The sequence below is a fragment of the Strix uralensis genome, chromosome 6 (genome assembly GCF_047716275.1).
Source record: "Strix uralensis isolate ZFMK-TIS-50842 chromosome 6, bStrUra1, whole genome shotgun sequence".
Classification (NCBI taxonomy): Eukaryota; Metazoa; Chordata; class Aves; order Strigiformes; family Strigidae; genus Strix; species Strix uralensis.
Window position 1 is genome coordinate 24,222,700 of NC_133977.1, and position 13,577 is coordinate 24,236,276.

Consider the following 13,577-nt stretch of genomic DNA (forward strand, 5'->3'; position numbering starts at 1 on the left):
GAAGCATAACGTTAGAGGAAGTACCATTTAATAAAACCATATGGATTTCTGTCCAGCAGCCAGGAGACTATATAGTGTGGGTATATGGAAATATGCACGTGTGTGCTGGGAGGCCAGCTTCCTCATGTGATATAGCACTGGGAGGACTCGGGGAGGTGGTGTACAGTCCAAACCATTCCTTAAGCATGGGTTCATAGCCATCCTTTTGACATGGGATGGGTAGAAGGACAAGGAGACCTGGAGGTAGGATGGCACGCAATCATATAGCATGCCTAGCTATCCTGTAGCAAGCACTTAAGTTTATCCAGTGGCACTACTAATTGTTCATCACTCTGTAAGAGAGAAGTAAGGCACCTTTCATTTATGGTGGGGCAGTTACCAGGGAGGAGAGGTTCCCTCTGGTCCTTGTTTGGGTAGCTGTCCTACATGGCCCACTGTCATGGCACCAAAGCAGAGCAGACTCTGCATGTCCACTGCACTCCTCTTTCTGTGCAGGTGGCCATGAGGATGTGGGAAGCAGCAAGAACAAGACTACCAGGATCAGGATTGTGGAAACTGTGACTGAATTACTTCCTCCACAAAGGAATATGCTGCCCCTTGCTGATTGCAGAGCATAAATTTTACATCTTCTTTTAAGGAAGAACACTAATAAAAGGTTATTCATGTTGTTCTTTTTTGGGCCAGACGCTTAAGTTCAGTCAGAGACCTGAGGTGGCTATGGCTGTTGTGTGTGCAGCTTAAGAAACTTCCCTTTGTTTATCACTCAAAATTGACTGAGTTTAGAAATGCTTGTATAACCTGAAGCAGGTAGAATATAATCTTTCTCCCATTAGAGAAACTTACTTCATAGTTGACGTTTCTGTACTTGGAGGTCTTTCTTGCTATACGTTTTTTAAGAGTCACCATTCAGAAGTAACTGAATTTATTAAGAAGCTTATAAATACTTCACATACTCATAATGACAATAGTGTGCTGAAGAAAATGAGGATACAGCCATTTCTTAGGATCTTAACTTATATTTAACTGACCTTGAGATCTTTGGCTGGAGAATCTTAGCAATATCTAGTCTTCTCAGGTGCTGAGTAACCACTGCTTTTGCTGACTTCAAGTAACATTACCTTTACATACATATAGAAAAAGAAGTCTATTCTTGACTTTATGGTTTATTGCTCAGTTTTCCTGTATTGTAGCTGAACTGAACTAAAACCAGAGTGCAAGTGAAAAGGTCTCTTTTCCAGAGAAGGCTGAATATCATTGTGGCTTCAAGACACTGAGCAGCATATTTTACCATTGCTGTTAAAAAATTATTAAGAATGTCACAGAAGGAATGAGAAGTATGGATTTTTGGAAAAAGAAATAAAAGTTCAATATTTAAGCGTTCAGAAAAAAAAAAAAAAGAAGAAAAAGCTTCATTTTTCTCTTGCAAAAGGAATTCTTCAATCATAAAATAAGTAACCCCCAACCAATAAATTCAGTACTGGATATGGGACATACATTGTGGAACTCTTTTTGTTGGTATTATAAACCTGAGAGTTACTGAGAAGTGAAAATGATTTGTCTGAATAAGAGATTAGAATTGGATCTACAGGCATTGCAATGCCTGAATTTGTGTTCTACAATAGAAAGATTAAGGGTTTATTAGATTAGATCAAAGAATAGAACTGATTTGCATTTTTGAACTCTATTGTCCTTTTGTATCAGATTCCTGACATACATACTGTGTACTTTGTTCTCTTTAATCATGATGTTTTACATCATAATTGTTAATTCATTCAATGGCATTTTTTTTGGTGTGTTTTATTTTCCGAATAAACACTGGAAATTGAGAAGAAATTATAAGAAAAATAATTGTTCTAAAATAACACCTTGTGTACACTTAGCCAAAATTTACCTTGGGAATTGCAAAACTAGTTATTTCTTGTATTTAGTTCCATAAGCTACTTAATTTTTGTATTTAGTCCCATCTTATTCTGCACTTGATTTCACCATGGTCTATACAGCACCTGCCACAGTAGAACAACTACTAATTAGGGCTGTTAGGTGCTAGTATACAACAAATAACTAATAGTATTATCATGAAACTGTAAGAAAAATACTTCTCAACAGATGGTCTGAAGGCCAGGATTAAAATAAATCAAACAGGTTTACATATCTCTGTATAATCATCCAAACTTCTACATTATGATTGTTCCAATGAAATGAACAAGTATTTCTTTTGAGGTTCCCCTATCACCAGCAGTAATTTTCTGCTTTTGCAAACTTGCACAAACTAATCAAATAGTAATAAAAAGGTCTTGCTCCTCTTCTCACTGACTTCAGAGTTTGGCATTGACTTCGAAATTATCATTACTGGTGGAAATAGAATGTGCAATGGCTGCAGTTTTGACTTGGAATTTCATTAGAAATAACACAGTCATTTTCATTGTTGACTTTTTCCTTAACCTTGTTTGCTAAAATAATTCAGTGCTTCATGGGACAGATTCTCATCTTACCTTGTTTTACACAAGGATAACTTAATTGTCTGGAAGAATATTACAAGATTGAATTACAAGAATTTTCCTTATTTGGGAGATTCATTAGATAATTTGCATAAGTAAAATTAGAAAAATAATCAAAATTATCAGTAAATTTTAAGAGCATATTGAAATAAATATACAAAGTAGAAGAAACATTTATTTAGAGTATTCTCATAGAAAATGTATTCTCTGCATCAAAAAATTGAAGTCAAGGAGAGTCCTAGGCAAAAACACTTATGCAAGTGAAATCAGTATGTGCCTTGCTAAGAACTTAACTTTATAAAACTCTTTCTCCACATTGCTCCTTTTTTCACTTTGTTGAACTTTATTAGATGATCTATGACTCGGATCCTGACAATACAGATGTCAATGTTAAAAATGCAGTGACTTCATAAGGGCCAGAATTTTTATTAGTATACTTATATTTTGAAGATTTATTTTATAAGCATGTTAAATTTCAGAGCCTGCTGGTTTCTCCGTTAAGAAACTTTAAAAATCTGATCTGTTAAGTTTAATGTTGTCACAGAAAAGAACTATACCCTTTTCAGTTTCTCACATCAAACTCTATGCACTGTTTTGTCCTAATTCAGATGACGTTTTCAATCAACTTTATCTTACACAACTCATTCTCTCTCTCCCCATGCCAGTCCTTGATTCCTTCACCTTTCCTGTTGTGGTTTGGTGTTTTATTTTTTTCCTTCTGACTGCAGGAAGTTATTTACTGGAGAAAAGGCCAAAGGTGAAGATGCTTCTCAATGTCTCTCCAAAATAAGTATCTTTCCCTTTATTGATGATTTCCCCTCCTCTCTTCCTACAGTTCTGGAAATGATCAGATGAGACAGTTACTGCCTTACATCTACAGCCCAGCCAACTGTAGGCAGGAGACTTACAAATGAGTGGCTGTGCCACATGCCATACCAGCTGGTGCTTGATACTGAGGAACTTAAACTGTTATTGCATCCCTTAACCATTGCATCTTCCCTATCAAATACTGGGACAAAACCTATGTCACTGACATTCAAAATCATCTTTACTGATAAATACCAACACACTTTATACTTTTAAAGAAATGGTAACATACAATTGACTATTTTTAATATGACTATAAACATTGTAATTCTCCAGATAAACATACACGTAATGAGAGTGATTACCATACAATAGTAAACCATCACTGCTATTATAAAACCATAAACTGTTATTCAATATACTATAAAATTCAAAATCTGACTTAAAGTGCTAGTTTAGCATAATTCCCATAAGCCATCATTCTTTAATATTGTGAAATGAATGGAGGTTTTGTGGAGCTATTAATTGTTACTGACAAGCAGTAACCACTGGAAAGAAACTCCAATTATCAGCAGCCATTAATCACATTTACTGTAATCTGTGAGGTCAAAAAAAATTTCAATAACATTCTAAACAGCAAAAAGGAATTTATACCTCTTCTGTTTTAACTCACCTCATAGAAATCAGGTGGTCCTTTGGTGGTGTAAGCAAGGAATTACAAAAGGCTATTTTATTCTAAGCACAATGTTCAGTCTTGTATTTTTCAGTTTATAAAAAAACTCTCCCACTTTATTCCATTTTGATGGAGACTTACATAGCTTGAAGGTTTATTTCTATACAGTTATGTATAATTTATAACATAATATGTTGCCAGCATATTATTGCAGTCACATGGCTTAAAAATAAGAAATTATAGAGATCATCTGCACATGTAGTTCATTAGTGTATTGCAGGAAAGCACTTAATGTTACTTTTAGGATGCAGGCTTGAGCAGAAGATGAAGTGTTCTTGGAGATGAGGGTGTAAATACGGTGGCAGAGACTCCACTGTGGTACTTGAGCATTCAAATAAAATGGACTCACTCAGAACATATTGTTATATACTTTTAATCTTGTTATTTTTTCAGATTCTGTTGCTTACTTCAAATAATTGTTTTATTTTTTTTTTAATCTATACAGTATATCAAAAACATATATGTGAGCAGAAGGATAGGAAACCATTCAGTACTTTACTAGTGACTGGATTGGCCAAACATGCAATGCAGGCACTGCAGTTAAGAAGCCATGCTTGCAAAACAGGATCTGCTTACTATACCCCTGAAAATTCTTGATATTGAAATAACGTTGGACCGTTAAGGGCATATTGTGGTCCTTTCTCTCAAATGATATTGAGGTATCTTCTGGCCTACAGCAAATACAGATCACACTGGGTGATCAGGATGTGAGACTTCACCAGTGATTTACCTTGAGAGTCTGTCAGCTTTTGATGTCCTAAAAAGACTTAAGATTTAGAATAGTATGAAAGCACTGGTCTATAATCTCCTGTGAATAAATTCATTTAGAAAAAGCAGTGAAATCCTAAATATTTTGTTTACTATACTGTGTTGTTCACTTATGGTTTCATCCACTTTTCATAATCCATCAAAAGATATAAATCCTCTACCATGAATCAGCAGAGCAGGAGTAACATCTGTTCATAATATCGTGCAAATATCCAGCAGAGTATCTTTTTGGAAGAAACATATGAGAATTGATAGTTGAATACATATCAAAAGAAGCCCTAAAATAGATACAGAAATTGTATTTAGCTAGGTCCTAGGCACCTCCAAAGCACAGGGCAGTTGCTTGTTTTTACAAGTAGAGGTGTATCTATGAAATTGAGCATATTAGTGCCTCTGGAAATGAAAGTCAGAGGTTGACCATACTAACAATTTTATTATTCTAGTTTATATAATCAGTGTTCCAAATTTTTAAATACTGCATTTTCACTAAAATTGGTGTGCATAGCTGACAGTATGGTTTTATAACGCACAATATACTACTTAAATAGGTCATCTCTTTAAGAGTCTGTCTTCTCTGAAATTCTCTTAAGATATTGTCACCGTTCACCCCCTGGTTACTTAAAAACTGTGGTTAGATATTTGTGATTTTCCTGCTAAATGTAATTGGATGTTCTTCCTCTTGAAGCATAGCAAATTTTTGGCCTATCTGCATTTTCTTAAACTAATTGAAGACTTTGAAAGTATATACATCTAATACAATCAATATTATATTATAATACTGTCATGATCAATTAATCAAAAAAATTAACCACCTAAATTAACTGAACTAGCACAAAAAACTTTGTAATGAGAAAACTTTGGAACATGATTCTTTCCTTGAATTCAACTCCTAAACTCTTCTGTTTATTATTTTCTTGATGTTTTCCTGAGTTGTTCAGTGTGAAACTTGAATAGGTTGTAAATTTATTAAAAAATAAGAGTAGTAATAATTACCATGTTATGATAAGATTTTAGGTTGAAGAATTCATACTGATATTCCATTTCTGATATTTACTTAAACATTTTTATCTTTTCAGAAGAAATTACTAAGTATTTTTTAAAAAGTTTTTTTTACATTACCAATTTAAAACTGCTGCACTGAAAATTTATCATGAAATAATGCATAAATTTATGATTGTTTTCAAGGTAACAGTTTACCAGAATAAGAGAAATCAAAGTATTTAAAATGTAGTTGTAAATTGTCAGTTTATTAGAGTAAGGTCAACACCGATTTTGTCAAACACTAGTTATCTTTCATGAGTATGGAATTGAATGCATTCTTTAAAGGAAAAAATATACAAATATTATTCTCGCTTGTAATAATACATAGCTTTCCTTTAAAGAAGATAATAATAGACAAATGTTTGCTAATTCAGCAAGTATGTTTACAACATGGAGTCTTTAAACTTGAGCTGTCATTTAACACATATTCAAAGTTCCTGCTAATTAAAAAGGGAAGAACACCCTTGAGTACAATAGTGAGAACTGGCTTTTCCCGTTCCTCCCTTCCTCCCTCTTTTGATCTCTCACTGAATAATAACCCTCATTTAGTGACATCAGTCATTTTTGCATCAGCCTTTTTTATGGCTGGAACAGAAGATTATGCGTGGAATAAGCATGAGTAGCATTCAGACTGAAATGTGTGAAAACTTCATAGATTCTGATAATACAGTGGAAAATGTGTCATGAGTTTGTGTTAACATTAGCTGAGAAATGGAAATGGATGCAGTAATTTGCACAGCAATTGCAGTTCAGCCCCTCCCGCCATCACTGGTCTGCAAGTATTTACAAATGTAAACCAGTGCAGTGTCAAACCTTGAGATGGGTAAACTGTACCCAGTGGGTTTTGGTAGTGGTGGCAAGGAGGGCAAAGCTTACAAGGGCATACAGCCATGATCCTCTATTCATTTTACTGTGAAGTTCTGTTATCTTTAAATGGCATTGAGTCATTTAGCTGACTTAAAAAAGAAGTTATCTTCCTAATAGCCAGTAAAAACTAACAGGAAAGCAAAATGCATAACCCATTATAGGAAATACTGAGTTGCTAGAATTTCTCTGATTTATCCCTGCTAAAGATCTGGCTAAAGGGAATGATCTACTTTTTGGCTGCTCAAACTGAACACTTGAATAAATGATAGTTTTGAAGATGTAATCTGAAGTATTGCGCAATTAACATGAATAATTTTAAAATATTCTGTTCCTGTAACAGATCTTGAAATGCCTCATCTAATGGACTATGGTGTTTAGAGCCAAACTGTTCCAAAAACCATCGAGCCTGTACATTTCCATTATTTGGTATCACAAAAATCGTAATTTAAAATTTAAGTGGTGACTGAATAATAGCTCCCAAAGGATGATCTAACCTTGGCTGGATTTTGCTTCAGAGTCAGAACACACTTCCAAAGATGGTACTGCATGGTGGGAGGGGTGAAGCTCAATGTACTGGCATGGGAAGAATTGAATTTGCAGGCAAATACTGCCACATGAAATTATGAAGAATTTTTTCATTGCACCTACTTTCCTGAAATATTGGCTAAGTTTTGGCCATGTTAATAACAATCTGCTTGTGAACTATGATATATTGTAAAAGGAGAGCCTTTTTAAATTTGGAGATGTTGTTTGTTTTGGGATTTCTTAGGCCCTGTAAACAGCTCACCCTGATATCAAATTGACACAATTAATTTAGGATTCTTTTACTTGAATTGTTTTCAGCAAATACTCCCTCACACTTTATTGTTCTAATGATTCATTCGATTTTATTATAGCTGTGCATATGGACTCTCATTTTTAGAGATCACTGATTTAATGTTTTCTCCAGCCTACACCATGTAAAACTGTATTTTTGATGTAAAACCATACTGTGGTAATGTGTGTAGTATTGCACATAGCATTTGCTGACTTTTGAGGCAACCTGCTTTGAGGTTGTCTTTAGGGTTTTACATATGGTGGCTGGCAATTTCTTCCTGTTTGCATATTCCTGATACAAGTTTATTACTTCTCAGTTGCTGGAGAGTAGTATAGCGTACATTTGACTCCCGTATTTAGTTCCATCTCCATTTCAGTTACAGACCTTATTGCTATAATTAAGAACTATACAACTTGTGCTTATTATTCTGTATACCTTGAGAGAGTTCTGTTCTCCTTTCACTTTTAGTGCACTCCCCAAGGTAATATAAAGTAATAACATGCCATATGGCAAATGGAATCAGCTGTAACACCACACAGTATCTTTTATCATGTAGCTTTTACAATATGACATTCCCAAGTTTGTAACTGATGAATATTGCATGTCCTAGAGAAACTCTAGCTGTATTATGCTGCTTCTCCCATTAGAGGCATCCTTGCTGATACTCTGAGCCTTTTTTTTAACATAAATGCAGCAGCTGTCATTTTGCAAGAATCAACAAAGTACAAAGGAAGAGGCAGAATGTCTCAATGTGTGGTAATCTTACCAAACTGCAAAAAGTTAGCATAAACACAATATTGCATTATCATGAATTGTGCAATATATAATTGATATGATGTAACAGTAATAATGAGTTTTATGTAGTTTGGGAAGCTTGACTGGGGTTTTTTGTCTGCTTGTTTTTAATGTCTGTAGAGCTCCTGGGAATTCACAGAGTGTGTTATTTCTGTAGTGAATTTCTATAGGTTTAGAGTCAGTCATCTGAAACATGCTGTCTGGAAGCATTAGGTGCTGTTCTGTGGAAGTTAAATGTAAGCATAACATAGGCATTTTGGAGAAGGGTTAAAGCACTTCTACAAGTCTAGACTCTAAAGGGAACTCTTTTGTGGATATACTAAACGGATGCAATAAGCTGATGATGTTACTCAGGAATGCGAAACCCTGTAAGTAACCATTTCTTAATAGTTGACGTGTATTGGTATACCAGGATCTCATGTTAGCTTTGCTTTTGTGAGGAGAAGGGAGAGGTAAGGATTAATCAGACAGAGAGGCAAATGATGGATATGTAATGTTTAGTTATGAGTATTTGTTTCCATCTTATGCTTGTGGCAAAAATGTAATTTCAGTCTATTCTAAAAGTAAGTATATCTAAGAAGTTAAGAGAATGTTTTTGTCATGAACAATTGCATCATGTAGCATGCAGTTAGCTTAGCTTCCCAGCTTGTTTTAGGCTGTAGAGAATGTACAGTCTCCACCACATTTACTGCTCCCACTGTGTCACTACAAGTGGTACAGCAACTTTTCTCCCAAGCAGGGGAGCAGAGGAGCAGAGGATGAATTGTTGTTCACTGTTCCTCCAGCTTTGCTTTTTGGCAAATATATTTTTACTCCTCTCTAGTCAGGCTTAGGAAATAGAAGTGTGCTCGGGCTCTAAATGAACTTTCCACCTGTCAGCAGTGTAAGAAGGGAGAGGTAGATCATAACACATGCTGCTTTTCTGCAGCGCACATGTAATGCCCTGAGAGATGAGTACTAGGATACGATAATGTAAGGTGTGAGAACTTTGAACTGATTGGTTGAGAAAGAACAGTAACACACAGAGCATAACTCTCTTTTACTCCTTTGTAAAAATATGACTTGTTTGTAGAATGTTTTATTTAAACAAAATAAAATGAAATACAGAAAATTGATTTTATTAAAAGAAATGTAAAATACCAGTATAGTAAATATTTGCACTGAGGGTAACGGCAATTTTGCTCAAAAAGGAAATTCATTGTACGAGCGGGTGTAAGTAGGGTATATATGTGTGTGTGTGTATGTATGTCCATAAACGCATATAGCAGTAATTCTCAGAAATACTAGGAAGTGCAAGATAAGCATAAACTATTTGATACGATTCTTTGTAACATTCACACTTCATACAGAATCACCTGAATTCCTTACCTGATTTTTTAGAAACTGCTCTGTCTTTTCGTCCTTAATTTTTCTTTCTTGCTTATCTGCATCATATCTACGGCCATTCTCCACTGTTTGCTTGCCTCCTTGTCACATATGAAACCAGTGCGGACTGTATATTGATAAACCTGCATTGACAAATATCCGTGAGTTACATATGGGTAAATAAAAGACTTTTTAAAATTACTCTTCTTTCTGTCTTCCATGAAAACAGAGATAGAACAATGAGAGCGTTGGAGTCAAGTTCTGATGTAATCAATTTGCACATGTGAATACTGCCATATTTTTATACTGCTAACCACTTAAATCCACACACAAAATCTAGTTACATAATACTTTTTTTCAGAAAAAATATGTGGCAACACAAACACAAAAATAATATAAGTGTCTTACAACACAAAACATGTGGGCGTATGAGAAACAGAAACTACTACTATTTGGCAAGTTGTCCTTTGCAAGCCCAAGCAACACCTTCAGAGCGACCAGTCGTATTTAGAAGTGCCACAGACTAGTTTAGTTGCAGCATGTATCTATTTTCTTTTAGGTCTGATCTTGAAGTTTACAACAAGGTGCCTATCTGAGACACTTTTGCAGGGTTCAGTGATCTTCACAGAATACTGATGAGGCTTGCAAGAATTATCCTTGTATTGTAAATGGCAGTTTTCTAAATTGCAATTTAAAGGAGGTTTGCCTGTTTCCTTTTCTGTTTTATCACTATTTGTGGGTTTTTTTGCCAGATCTTATTTCCTGGCTTTTCCCCAATTCCTAACAACACTTCATCTCTTGTGTCTCTTTTCCCCACCTTTGTTTTTGAGCAATCATGCCTTTAGGCAAGACTTTGTAAATTAAAATTTGTCCTGTTTTATGAACTTAGCTATTCCCAACATTCTCATTTCTAATCCTCTGACATAATTAAGTCCAAGACAGCTATAAATACCTGTATGGGGAATTTGATCATGATTATTTGAAATGACATATTTTTGTCATACAAGCAGGTATGAAAAATAATTGCAATTTGGGAACATATAATGGTGCTAAGGAATTTTAATTGAATTAACTGTAGACTCTAGGGACATTTTTTCTAAAATTAAAAGCATATCTTTAAAATAATTTCTATATTCATGGGGAACGTATTTTCTCAAGAAGGACAACAGCCATATTTGTTGGCCCTTTTGCAGTAGGATTTATGTCAGAATGAAGACAAAAAGCATAGGAATACTTAAAATGGCTTCCTTTAAATGACAAAAATGGTTCTACTCTTTAATGCATGGAGCCCTTGAGTGTTCAGTGTCAAGGACTGCACAAGCTTCTGCATAAGCCTGCCTGCCACTGAGCCTGGACCAGCAGCCTTCTGTGGCCCAGAGACACACAAATATAGTATGGTGGACTGAGCCCTGAATCAAAGATGAACTTAGCCTAAAACCAGCAGAACTTTCCTCCATGTTTCCCTTTGTCTCACTGCCAAATAGCTTTACATATAATAAACACAGTCATCAAAATTCAGTTACGACAAGTAAGTTAGCTTGTGCATCATTTACCGCAGAGTTCTGCCATTAGTCACATCATCATACACTTTTAACACGTCATATGTGTTTCCTTAGAGCATGCCACATTTTATTAAGGTGTCCAGCTTTTCACAGGGAGGATATTAAATGAAAAGCATTCTAATTTGTCTGGAAATTCATGCTATACACCAAATACCATGTTTTCTGTGATTAGTTAGCAGGAACCATCTGTCATGTCCCCACCCCCACAGTGCTGAGGAAGGCAGAAGCTGAAGGTGAGAAGTATATTTACTTTTGACAACAAAACCAGCTGTTGCCATTACTTTTAGCTGTAAGGCAAACATGCTGGCAAAGGTGACTATCTATTGTGATTCTAGTGCACTGGGACCAGCTATGAGTGTTGATGACAGCAAACCTCTTAAAATCCGGAGGAAAATTGCTTTATGGCTTATGTCAGGAGGGCATGTACAAACACAGCTCCAGCTGGGAGCTTGAACCAAGAAGCAGAAACTTCAGGCTAGAAGAGTATCAGGACGAGTTCAAGTAAGGATCTCCCCCTTCTCCTGCCGTTTTTTTGGTAGAAAATTATATTGGAAAAGAGAACTATTTTTCTCTAATGATAACACAAGATTCTGAAATTAAGCACAGCAGGTAGAAACATCCAGCACAGATTTTAAAAGATATTGCATATTCACATGCTGAAATGTTTTCCAGTGCTGACAGCTATCTATTTAAAGTGGAAAAGGTACTTGCTCTGCTGTTGTTCACTCTCTGCCAAAACTCTGGCACCATATATTGGGGGCTGTGTACTCTAATCTGTTATTCTTACCATCATCCATCAGACTCAGAAAGATATTTACAGAGCTGAATCATTTTGACTTTGCATAGGATTGCCGCAAATAGGTGTATTTTCAAAATTTTTGAGAAAGCGAAAAGGGGTATTTCTTCACTAAAAACACTATTGTTACCTTCTTTCATATTGTACAAGGAGAGCACTTGCTATGGTGTGAACGTACCTAGAGCATATTTCAGGAGCAAAATATAAACATTGGCAGCAAAGGGCACTTTATGCAAATGCGTTTCCTGAGTGATGACTCTTCCTCCCTGATGATTCTGGCAAGACATAATAATTTGGGAAAATAAGTGAAGTGCCCTGCCCTTCAGCTCTTTTCTCTAGAGCATGCATATCCCCTTGCAAATAGGATTATGACAAAATAAAAAGTTCATTTGGGTGGGAGTGTCTTTTAAAATATGTTCAATATATCACTGTAGAAAACAGTAGAGATAAAGCAGAGCTATAAAAGACACACTTCTAGGAAGAGAAAACAGACCATCATGCCGAACTCTATATTGCACTCATTTTCCTTTTACAGCCCACCTGTCAGTCCTGTTATCCTTGTATAGAAAAGAATTTACAGTAAGTCTCTGCTTCAATCAGTTTCCATGGTAACTTGGTTCTGTTTTAAAACCTTTACATAAAAATGGCTTGGTTAAAATGCTAATAAGCTGGAGTGCTTGCCCATACCTGAACTACACCTTTCCCATTGCTCAAAAATAATCGGATAGCGGTGTCACTCCGTTTGCTTTAGTTCCTTTAGCTTCTACAACACTGTCTCACTAACCAAGTTAGATCAGATTCTTTGCCATCTGGAAATCTCAGTTTTCAGAGATGTATAGGGTTCAGAGTACTGACTAGTGTTTACACATTGCATGCTGTGGAGTAAATCATGTTAATGTCTGGAGTCTTGAGTTCACTGGAGAAGGATCCCTCTGTGTGAACAGTACCTACAGTGGGGCTGAATGCTCCAAGGACCATAGCATCTTTTAAGAAATGAACCATAAGAGGCAGAGTGTCTCCCTTCTAGAAAACACTTTTCACAAAGGTAGGAAAAAACCCTTCCCTTCAGGCCAGAACAAGGGGGAATAAAAGTTCAGAAAAAACAAATGAAATTTTTAATTGATTCTAAGAATCTTGAGATACTGTCCCATCACTGTGGATATGTATGTTTTATCCAACCTTTAGTTATCCCTTATCCCAGCTCATCTCTTGTACTCATAATTTCTGATTCTCTGGCCCAGTTTGACTTTGACTGTCTTTTTCATAATTCTGATTACTTCTTTATACTGTCTCAAATTTCATCTAGGAAAAAATCAATTATTCTTTTTTTTATGTTACAAGTTTCAGTTACAGCAAAATCTTAAGAGAACTTCTAATGTGGATCTGATAGAACTCTTCAGCAAGTACTCTGAAAACTTAGTGCGTTTCACAGAAGATGACACCTTCCCTGTGATACCAAAAACTCTTACAACTTCTGTACTAGATCTGCTCTTCTAAGTTGTATCAGGTAGCTTAATATTTGTATAGG

General features: G+C 35.6%; 1 protein-coding gene across 3 annotated transcripts in view; it reads right to left on the minus strand.

Annotated features, from left to right (window-relative positions):
• B3GALT1 (beta-1,3-galactosyltransferase 1) overlaps positions 1-13,577 on the minus strand; it is a 226,871-nt gene that overhangs the window by 116,396 nt on the left and 96,898 nt on the right. For 2 of the 3 annotated variants that reach the window (XM_074873332.1, XM_074873331.1), the window contains one exon: positions 9,695-9,834. The gene's annotated coding sequence lies outside the window, so the exon portion shown is untranslated. Of the gene's footprint in view, positions 1-9,694; positions 9,835-12,227; positions 12,293-13,577 lie in introns of those variants that run through there. The other variant, XM_074873333.1, reaches the window with a different exon arrangement.